This window comes from Gossypium hirsutum, chromosome A10 (genome assembly GCF_007990345.1).
Source record: "Gossypium hirsutum isolate 1008001.06 chromosome A10, Gossypium_hirsutum_v2.1, whole genome shotgun sequence".
In the NCBI taxonomy this organism is placed as follows: domain Eukaryota; kingdom Viridiplantae; phylum Streptophyta; class Magnoliopsida; order Malvales; family Malvaceae; genus Gossypium; species Gossypium hirsutum.
Genome location: NC_053433.1, coordinates 23,836,409 through 23,848,596, shown reverse-complemented (window position 1 = coordinate 23,848,596; position 12,188 = coordinate 23,836,409). Strand labels below are relative to the sequence as shown.

The 12,188-nt window shown below is 33.4% G+C and overlaps 1 non-coding gene across 1 annotated transcript; it reads right to left on the bottom strand.

The window, feature by feature from the left end:
- Window positions 1–11,234: 11,234 nt before the first annotated feature.
- On the bottom strand, window positions 11,235–11,341 carry LOC121209312 (small nucleolar RNA R71). Its single transcript, XR_005904429.1, has one exon. It is a non-coding gene; the product is annotated as a small nucleolar RNA R71 (small nucleolar RNA).
- Window positions 11,342–12,188: the final 847 nt, after the last annotated feature.

The following is a 12,188-nucleotide window of genomic DNA, read 5'->3' as shown; positions in this document are numbered from 1 at the left end:
TTCAAATTGTTATTGAAGTTGCATTCCAAACTGCTCCTATCTTGATCGCACCTTATATAATGGTACAGGCAGAATTGAAAGAATTGAAAGCATGGTTGCAATAGTTATTAGATAGGGGATTTATTCAATCGAACGTGTCATCTTGAGGTGTGTCAATCTTATTTTTGAAAATAAAGCTAAAACTAGGAGATTGTAAATTAAATATAGATAGTTGAATAGATTTGCCATAACGAAAAAGTATGTGTTACTCCGTACAGCCAACTTGTTTGATTAGTAAAAGGGAGCTACCGTATTTTGAAAGATTGACTTTCGATTAGGTTGTTGTCAACTCAGAGTTATAAGTTAGTTGTATCAAAAACTACTTTCCCAAGTTGATATGAACAATTGGTAATACCATTCAGATTAACGAGAAAAAAACCACTTTTATAGACCTAATGAACTAACATTATTAGTTTTTAACAACAGTGTTGCATATTTTGCGAGAGAAGTAATGGTATGTAAAGTTCAGTAAATGTGAATTCCGACTTCGAGAAGTAAGATTTCTAAGACTTGTAATATTGGCATTGGCTGAAGTATTTGTATTGATCTGAACAAAATTTCGGCAATTGTGAACTGAAAATCTCTGAAAGTTATTATTAATGTACATAGTTTTCTGGGACTTAATGGATGTTTCAAATGATCTATTACAAGCTTCTCAATGATAACTCCGTCATTAACGAAACTGTTACAAAAAATGTCAGCTTTGTTTGGTCAGATAAATGCCAATAAATTTTTGAACAGTCAAAAGTTATGTTAATAGAAACTTAAGAGTTAAATTCGGGACAACACAGATGGATCAAATTTTTGGAAGATTATAATTTGATTATCGATTATTATTCAGGTAAAAGCTAAAGTAGTAGATGATGCTTTAAGTCTAAAGTCTTCGTTTACTCTGAAAGCAACGAATACTCATTTGACTCTAGAACATGACACTTCCATTTTAGCTGAGCTAAGAGTTGAATCAATTTTCTTTCAAATAATCCAGCAGCTATAGAAAATAATTTGGATTTTAGGAAAAAAGGACACTTGATGAAAGCAATCAGACTTCTGAGTTCAATGTTAATGATAACAGAAATTTATGTTTTTGAAACCGTTTTTCTATGTTGAAAGATTCAGACTTGAAATAAGACATTTTACACGAGGCTCATAATAGTACTTACTTGATACATCTGGGCAGTGACAAAGTGTTTGATATGCCAAAAAGTTTAAGTCAAGTATCAAGTTCAGTCTGGTTGGTTACAATTTTTTATGATTCTGGAATGGAAATGGGAATAAGTTACTATGGATTTTGTATCAAGTTGACTGTTGTCACTGAAAAAGAAAGATACAATCTGAAGAATAGTTGATAGATTGATTAAGTTAGCACACTTCATTCTTATCAGAACATAATATTCACTTCAGAGCTTAGTTGAACTACATATTTATAAGATTGTCGGATTACAAGATATGTCATTACCAATCATTTTGACCGAGACTTAAGATTTACCTCCAGATTTTTTAGATAAATTATACGAAGCTCTAGGCATGAAACTAAATTTCAATACCACATTTCATCTTCAGACTGACAAGCAATCAGAAGGGGGTATTCAAACACTAGAAGACAAGTTACAGTGTTGTATAATTGAATTCGAAAACAACAAAGAGAAATTTTTATCATTAATAGAGTTTGCATATAATAACAGTTATCAATTTAGTATTAAATGACATTATACAAGGTTTTATATGGATGTAAATGTAGAATTCCTTTGTGCTGATCAGAATGAAGCGATAGAAAATTGACAGGAACTAATTTGATACGTGATGTAGAAGGAAAGGCCTGAGTTATTAGAAATTTCATGAAATTATGAAAACGTTGTACCATAACATTTTCGTAGGTTAAAATTTTGAGGACAAAATCTCTTAAGGGGGAGAGTTGTAAAGACTCGAAAACTATTGGCGCCAAAAATAGTTGTTTCGAGATCCCAATTTTTAATTATTGAGTTAGTAGATATTATTATTTAATATTTACTAGTCAATTATAGTGCTATATTAAATTTTCATATGATAAATTTGTTATTTTGAAAGTTGGTTAAAGTATAAGTGGATCGACCCTAAAGTCAGTGGTTTTGGAAAAAGAGGTATTAGGACCTTGTTTTTTGTAAACCGAGCTCATAAATATTTTTATTAAATATTTACGAAGTTTTTATATAGGTGTATTGAATTTTGGTTAGGTAATTGTGCTGAATTAGTGACTAATTAAGGTACAATGACTAAATAGTAAAAATCGTAAAAAAATTTAATCACTATTGATTTTTATTGATTAAAAGACTTAGATAACATTATTTCAAGGACTTAAGTGGAAATTTGGCTAGAATAGATTGTAGTGGATGAAAAATACATGATGAATTTGGTCTTATTTTGTTATTGAAATTATTATTAAAAGTTAAGAAAAATAATAAACATTAAAGTAAAAAAAAAAAGGTGGAAAGAGATAGAATTTTTCATTCCTATCTCCTTCACCATTCGAACACCATGGATGGAGGAATTGAGAGCTTCAAATTATTCCAAGCAATCGAACCCTTGCATATGGTGAATTTGAATTCCGTTTTTCATAAATTTTATATATTTTAGATCGTTGTAGCTGAATCTAGCTAACTCGAGTATGGAATCGAAAAATTGTTAAAGTTTTAAAAGTTTTCCATCGATGATTTTTAAATGTTTTAGTGTTAAATTGTTAGACTTAGTGCTTGGATATGAATAGGAACTATTTGTAAAGTAAAATTTGTTAGTTTTGAGTATAGGGACTAAAGTGTAATTATTTCAAAATTAGCATGAAATTTCTAGAAATAAATGTGCTAGAGGGTTGTTAAAGGATGAAGTTAAAAACGGATTAAAAACGAAGCTTAAATGTGAAAGATATGATTGTTTTGTTTTAGGGACTAAATTGAATAAAATGAAAAAATTTAGGGAACATTAAAAAAGGAAATTAAGCTGATACATGTTTATAATAGGATGAAATAAGAGGGTTGAAGTTGATAAATTGAATTGAATAATTTTATAGATTGAGAATTGGACCAAATCAGAATTAATTAAGGAAAAAGGAAAATTTGCTAATTAGTCCTTAGAGAATTGATTGCTTGTTGTTTTTCCAAGTAAGTTCACATAGTATGATTGTATTTAAATTTTCTTTATATTTGATTTGTGAATTTGTATTTGTTTGATAGTAGTTTGAATTGTTCACAACTTAGTGCAGGTAAGTTATGGACTAAATTGTATAGAGATGATAAATTGACAGATAAAATTAAATATGATGAATTGAAATCTGAGATAAAAATGAATTAATAGTCGGTTATAACTAGTCGGATCGTACTAGTATGAAATTGATTGATTGTTCACGGTAGGGACTAAATTGAATTGATTTGAGATTATTATATATTAATATAAATGCAAATTTGATTTTTTATTGAGAAGAATTATGTTGATATATTGATATGTATTGATGATTGGCTATTGAACAAATATTATTAAATTGGGAAATTGACATATAATAGAAATTCATAATGGTTACCCTATTAACTGTTCTGACAGAGTCAAAAATAGTTGGCATGTGATCGCCTATAAACGTGTTATTGTTTATAGTAAAAATATCACACCAAAAATATAATAAATTAAATTGGCTATGTTTGCAAGTATACAGGTCAAATTTTACTATATATATGTTTACAACGGAAGTATTACGAGGATCGTACCCAAGGGAGGATGAAATAAATCTATCAAAAATCTCTTTACAATAATAAGTCTAAATAGTAGTAATTAAATCCTATATCATGACAGATCATAAAATAGATGAGTAGTAGAAATTAAATAATTGAAGTAAATAAGCAAGAAAAGAAATAAACGACTAAACCGATAAAACCAATCATGAAGATTAACTCGATGGGTTTGTAATTATTTTCGGATTAGGGTTTTAGGGTGGATTAGCTACAAATTAATAAATTATTACCTCCTAGTCTTTAACTAATTGATCAATTGGTTGATACTCGCTTATCTCACGACCTCACTTTCTCAACCAGGAAAATTATGATTTACTTGGTTAAACTTATCTTCTGATCTTGCTTAACCTGATTACTTCCTAGGGTTGTCAAGCCTAGGTTTAGGAATGTGTAATCTATACCAACTAATCCTCTTGAGAAACCCTAAATCCTTTTTTAATCACGTCTCCATTCACTCGTTAATCTCCCCTAAAGGATTTAGCCACTCATGTTATTCATAATCTTAATCTCAATTGAACAAAACATATAAAGAACACAATTGAATCGAAAAAGAAAAGAGATTAGAATAATCCTAGATTTGATGTCGATTGAATAACGGAGTAGTAAATTTCTCGATCGGAATAACGAAATATTGTTGCTTGCAAAGGTAAATAACTGAAATACTTCAATAATATAAAAGAACTCTTGGGTTGAAACCAATTCCAAGAGGAAAGAACAAACAGTTTTTGAAAAACTAAAAGAAAACTAAGGCTTAGTATAGTATTCATGAGTACATTCATCCGAGCTCATATTTTTTTTTTCAAACAAATGTGAGCATACTTTTTTTTCCAACTCACTTTTCTTTTATATTTTTTTTTCATCGAGATTTTCTTGATTGGTATTTTGCCTTTTTTTTTTCTACAAGCTCAAGAAATCTTATACTCACCATACCATACAATTCCTTAGCTCACTCATCCTTTTTCTTTTGAAACCTCCGTGATGTATCTACCTAATCCCTCAATATCAATGGTCAGACGTCTAAATCCGTGCAAGAACCAAGAAATAAAGGATCAAATAGAATATATAATAGACTTAGAGTTTCATTTATGGTTCATCAAGAAAATGGATTCGGGCTTCAAAATAGGCATTAGGGAGAATATTTATGGTATAGCTTTTTTGGCTCAATAATGTCTACCAAAAAATGCCTTAGGTCGTCCCTAGGTAATTCTATGCATAGATTAAATCGGTCAATTCTATCAATTTCTACGACCTAAAATTCAAATAAACATGCATGCTATTTATATACCTATTTATCATGTGGTATACTTAACACCTTAAATCTATTCACAGTGTAATAAATTGAACTAAGTAGTCCAAAATTAGATATTTAGAATCGATTATTATCAAACTAAATTTACAAATAATTCACAAAATCCAATTAATATGGTCCTACCAATCACTTGTATTTCTACAAGCTCAAGCACATAGAAAACATGCAAAAATTAAAATTTAAAAACTACTAAAAAAAGGAAAATAAAATAATGGAAAAAATTAAAAATTTCTTAAGTCACCTCTCCACATTTAATTCGACACATTGTCCCTAATGTGTAATTAAAAATATAGAGGAAAGAAGTCACCTGATTGGCGTGATTCATGCAATATATATGGTAGGACTACTCTTCTTCTCAGTTTTGGCTCGATCTTGTAGTGCCTTCAAAAATTGTGGGGTCCCTACAAAAAAATATTAAAAACACACAACTATATATAGAATATACTAAATCCTAACTAATTAAAAAACTAAAACTAAAATTAAAAATCATCCCAAATAAAATTAAAGTACAATGTCCAAAGATAGAAAATGTTCAAAATTAGTCAAACTCAGATTCTGACTCCTCCAACAACGTTGCCTTTCCCCTCTCGTACCCTATCAACACTTTAGTAGTCCGCCTTCCCGAAGTTTGGGCCAGGCTATGATGGCTCGTGTCACAGATCACCACGCACTTCATTGTTGAACGATTTGGTTGAAATACTTATTCATAATTTGGTGAAATAATCGAGGTCTCCTCTTGCTCATCATCATTTTCTTGATTGATGGCGCTCTCCTTGCCTATCAGTAGTAATTTCTCAAACATGTCCGAGAGTGGTGTAGGTGTTGGCCATCCATTCTATTCCACAATACAAATCAGAATGTCTCCCATTGCATCCATCGTGTGTGCCAATCTGAAATGGGCATATTCGTGAGTCCTGTCATCTTTGATGTGTGAGCTTTACTCTTTCTCTGTGTCAACCCTCGAGGATCGCTCCTATGTTTCGTTTCTTTTTCCTCCTGATTTTGCATTTTTTGGAGGTTGATCAACTGGCCATATAGGTTGTCCCCAATCACGCTCTTCGTAGGTCTCGTGAATGGATCGGTTGGGTACATGGGAACGTCAACTTGGTGGCATAGTGTCGTAATCAAATGTAGAAAGTACATAGTTTGCTTTTTGCTCTATATGTACCTTAACATTTCCTCGTAAATCCAACGGTCGATGTAGATCTGTTCCCCCTATAAAATATAATAAAGCATAAACACTCAATAGGCGATAACATTAGAAGCATTATGAGCCAGTACCAGGTGGATGCAAATGAATTGAATCCGTATCTTGGCCATCAGGAGCATGATGGTCTTGCTAGGTTTCAAGGGAACCTCGGTATTTGCATGGCGAGTCCACTTGCCACACCTTTCTGTCAAATAATCTATTATACTCTCCATATCAGAATCTTTGAATATAAATGGTCATGGATATAATACGGGGAGTTGTAATATCAACAAATCTCTCGAGGTGCAATAGATACCTCTTTGCCCCTAATGATAACACGAGTGATTGTCTCACCCCGTTGCTTGTAGTCGTCCCTATCCTTCAAGGAGGCATAAAATTCATAAACGATAGCGTCAACCGCTGGTTCGATCGGGGTTATGTAAAAATTATTCCAACGATAGGATCATACCATATGCCAAATATCATCGCAAGTAGAAATGGTTGGATCTAACCAATGTTCCTCAATAAATGAATGCCCACTCATTCAGAGAAAGAACCTCTCGACTTTTGAGTTATGGAAGCGATTGACATCAACATTGCTCAGTGCCTCGATGGTGTGTTGGTTTTTCCTTGGTGCTATTTTTCAAATTGAATACTGATAAATACAACCAAAGTAAAAAATTGATGAAAGTAAAGTTAGAACACAAAGCTTCAAGTAGTTGCCGATGAAATTTCACCCTCAATCTATGTGAAACATAACTCTGAAATAAAATATAAGAACTAAAAAACTATGACAAAAAGAGAAGAAGAGAAGTACCAACCCGATTTTGGGCCTAGTCAGAATAGTGGTTTCGGGACCACTAATTCGAGGAGGGAGAATTATTTTTAATATTATTTTATGTATTGTGGCAATATTATATGAGAGGATGAAAATTTTGGTGAATTAATTTCAGCGATTTCATGCTTAATTGTGAAAAAGGACTATAAAGTGCAAAAGTCCTATTTTGATAGCTAAGGGAGTCAAATAGCTAGAGAACCTAAATTGGGGGTCTTTAAAGGTTAATTATACCCTTAAAAGACAAGCTAGCAAGCCATAGAGAAATGAGGAGTGAAAAAAGCCAAAAGATGACTAGGGTTGGTACTTGATAACATTAGCAAATTGAATATTAAAATAAAATCAAAAGGGTCATCTTTCTTCTCCATTTTTCCACCAAAAATAGCAGCTATTAGAGGGGTTTTTGAAGCTTGAAAATTCAGCCACTTAGTCTCTCTACAAGTAAGTGATCTTGATGGTTTTTCTTGATGATTTTTGTACTTTTAAAACCCTTATAGCATGAGCTTTCAAATAAGGGGACTATTTTGCAAAATGGTTAAAAGTATAGGGTTTTACCATTAGAGTGTTCATGTTTTTTTCTGAAATTTTTTGGAAGAAAAGAATCATGGTTGTGAAATAAACAACTTTTGTAAAGTAGTTTTCATAGAAACCCTAACTTAGGACCATTTTGCATAAGTTGTAAAATAGGTGATAAATGTGTGAAATAAAGAGAATTGTGGGCTGATTCTAGTATAAAAAGTATTAAGCTATGCTTGGTTAATGATAAAATGTGATAAAAATTGATTTTCAGACCCAAGGGTAAAATGGTCATTTTGTGAAAGTCTAGGGGCAAAATGGTCATTTTGCCTAATTATGAATTTTCGAGTGTCTAGATTAATATGCTAATGAAATGAATGAATTTCTATCATTTTAGATCAATAATTACAAAATCCGGGCCTAGACCGGAGAAAAGCAAAACAAGTGGACTAAGCCGAACTAGTTATCTACATTTTGTAACCCGAGGTAAGTTGTATGTAAATAATACAACTACATTACTATTATATGTGTTTGAATTGATATAGCATAAATTTCTTGTTTGTGGAAATGATTATGTATGATGAATATTGAGATAGTAGAACTCCCGTTTGATCCTTACGAAATAAATCGGATATTCATGCCATGATATTCGGGTTATTTGTGTGCTAGTGTAAGACATTTCTGGGACATGCATCGACCACATTATGAGAGCCAGTGTAAGACCATGTCTGGGACATGGCATCGGTATTGAGATGAGAGATAGTGTAAGACATGTCTGGGACATGTATAGGCCTCGAGATGTAAGGCAATGTAAGACATGTCTAGGACATGCATCGGCTATGAGATGTGTCATTGTAAGACCATGTCTAGGACATGGCATCGACATGTATAGATGTGCTAGTGTAAGACCATGTCTGGGACATGACATCAGCACGGATATGTGAGAGCTAGTGTAAGACCATGTCTGGGACATGGCATCGGTATTATACCCTATGTTTGAGGCTTAGTGAATATCCGATAGCATTCCAAATGGTTTAACGGTGAGAGTTACAGTTTAAGTTAAACGAGAAAAGTATAACCATGTTGTAAGTGGTACAGGTGCCTATTTGAAATGTATGAGATGTGCGCTCAATATATGCTATGTGAATTGTACTGGATAGTGATGAGTAAGTTGTGCTTATGCCTACTTTTGTATTATAAGCATGATGATGAATGCTACATTCGTTATTATATTTATTTGCATGCAACTTCCTAAGCTTTATGCCTACTCCCTCTCCTTTCTATTTTCTTATAGTGCCACCTAATTAGCTCGAGGATCATCGGACGTCAGAGGCATCGATCACACTATCAACCAAAGCACTTGGTATAATTGGTTTTATTATTTTGAATATGGCATGTATAGGGATTAGACTTTCAAGTTTTGTGTCAATGTTAATTTGGCCAAATGTGTTGGCTTGGGGTGAATCCTTTCATTCTATATAAAGCCTTGGATAATGGCTAATGTTCGTTATTGATATATGCAAATGATGATATTTTCATAGATGAGTAAATTTCGTGAATGAGATAATGCCTTGTGTGGCTAATTAGAATGATAAATCGTAATTTATACATATTTTTATCCCATGCTTAGTACATTTATGGATGAATTCTCCTTAGATTTGGTGAATTCGATGCTCCTAATTCTTTAATTTCATGTTTTATACTTATATGATCATAAGAGAGTAAAAAGAGCGAGGAATGGGTCAAAAACGGAGAAAATGAACCCACATGGGAAATCAACACGGCCTGGACTTCCTTACACGAGCGTTTCCCTGCCGAGCCCAAGTATAGTCCTATTTGAAAAAGGCCACTTTTGAGGGCTCTTAGGCATTGTAAAGCCTATTTAAACAACTGGGGAGCACTTAGAAGGGACACACAGAGTAGGAGGCAAGGAATTACTCAAGGGAAGCCGATTGATCCATCTTAGAAGGCGGATTCATCGTCAAAACTAAAGATCTCCCTTGAATTTCCATTCAGGGGTTTTAGGTTTTCTTTATGTTTTGTTATCTTTATTCTTGTGAGATGTTTTCTTTCATAAGTATGAACTAAACCCCCTAAACACCTACGGGGATTGAAACCCAAGACAGATCTTGTTATTATTATCTGAATTGTATGAAATATTTGACTTTTTCTTAATTATGTGTTCTTAATTCTTTTTTTAATATTCCAGGATATTGATTCAAGTTAATGCTCTTATTCAGATGATGAATAGACCCTGTCTAAGAGTAAATTTGTTGTAATTAAGTGGAGTTGATTGCACGCCTGGAGATAGGGTGATAAGATTTTGCCAGATTAGGGTGAAACCTAATAAGGGGATCCATAGATCGAGTTAATGTAACACTAGGGAGTTAATTAGAAAGAGATTTCAATTAATCAACCTAGGGTTAGACATTATTAGTCTCGAGAAAGATAATAATATAACTTAGGGATTTCTACGGGTCAAGTCAAATGAATAAATCGTCTGATTCAGAGTCAAATAACAGTGAAATCTAGGTAGATTTTTCCTTGGGTATTGTCTTAATCAATCGAATTTTCCCAAAAGCTTTTCCCCAATTTCTCTCTGTGCACTCTTAGTTTAGTTAATTAGTTTAGATAAACAAATCCCTTAATTTTTAGCCTAGATAATAAAAAGAAAGTAATTACTAGTACTCTTGGTTCCTTTGGGTTCGACAATACTGTCTTGCTAAAGCTATACTACTGTTCGATAGGTACGCTTGCCTTCATCATGATAATAGCTAGTTTCAAGAATGATTAATTATAAATTTTTAAAACCTATCGCAAATATCACATTTCAAGTTTTGGCACTGTTGCCGGGGAACTAAGATATTAGGAACACTCGATTTTTATTACTTTAGCCATTTCACTTTATTTATTTAAATTTTTATTTTCCTTTTTAATTTTTCTTTTATTCGTTCTTGGCAGGTTTTTATAGTGTATGACGAGAAGAAACCCGTCGGGACCACTACTGTTTGATAGTGAGATTGATCGCACAGTTCACAGAAACCGAAGAGAAATAAGACGAAGCTTACGATACACAGAGGAAGAGCTAGAGGACGATACTTCAACCACAACCGAGGAGATGGCTAAAAACAAAGAAAATCCACGATACTTCAACCACAACGGAGGAGATCGCTAAAAACCAAGAAAATTCGCTACCTCCTGCAATTGCTGCTAATCAGAATCCTGCTCCACGTACTATGTATGATTATGTTAAACCTTCTTTAACAGGAACTGAATCGAGCATAGTTAGCCTGCTGTTGCTGCAAATAATTTTGAACTGAAACCTAACACCATTCAAATGATCCAACAGTTTGTTCAGTTTGATGGTTTGTAGGACGAGGATCCCAGCGCTCACTTGGCAAATTCTTAGAGTTTTATGATATTTTTAAAATCAATGGCGTTTCTGATGATGCCATTCGCCTTTGGTTGTTTCCTTTTTCGTTAAGGAATAAGGCTAAACAATGGTTGAACTCGTTACCACGAGGGTCAATCACTACTTGGGAACAAATAACTGAAAAGTTTTTATTAAAGTATTTTCCGCCAGCTAAAACAACCAAATTACGTAATGATATCTCCTCTTTTGTGCAGATGGATTTAGAAACACTCTACGATGCATGGGAGAGATACAAGAATCTGTTGAGAAGGTGCCCTCACCATGGGTTACCACTCTGGCTACAGGTTCAAACGTTTCACAATGGCCTGAATCCTTCAACTCAATAGATGATCGACGCAGCCGCTGATGGAACTATCAATAATAAGACATCTGAGGATGCTTATGAATTTATAGAAGAGATGTCACTGAATAATTATCAATGGCAAGTCATGAGGGCAAAGCCAACAAAAACAACCGACGTTTTTAAAGTTGATTCGATCACCATGCTTTTTAATCATGTAGAACTTTTGAATAGAAAAATTGACGATTTTCTTAGTTCTTCACAGGTTCACCCAGTAATGCAATGTGAGTGGAGGTGGATCAAGCAATTTAGAATACACACCATATGGCCACAACATAGAGAACGAGTAGTTAAATTACATGGGTAATAATCCTCGATCTCAAAATAATCCTTATAGTAACATTTACAATGCAGGTTGGAGGAACCACCCAAATTTTTCATGGGGAGGCCAAGGAAATCAGAAACCACCACCACCTCCAAGCTTCCAACAACCACCCTACCAACAAGAGAAAAAATCGAACCTTGAAGAGATACTAACAAAATTCATCTCGATGTCAGAAACTCTTTTCAAAATACTGAGATAACACTTAAAAATCAACAAGCGTCAATCCAAGGGCTCGAAACTCAGATAGTTCAGCTCACTAAATTGATATATGAACGACCACAAGGTAGCCTGCCAAGTAACACTGAACCTAACCCAATAGAGAAAATCAATGCAATTACCATTCAAGATGAGGAAGGGTTAGTTGCACCTGAACCAGAACTGAGGCAAGAAACTATGCTAAGTAAAGGTAAAGGTGGGGTACCACAATGACCAGAAACCGATAAGTAAAGA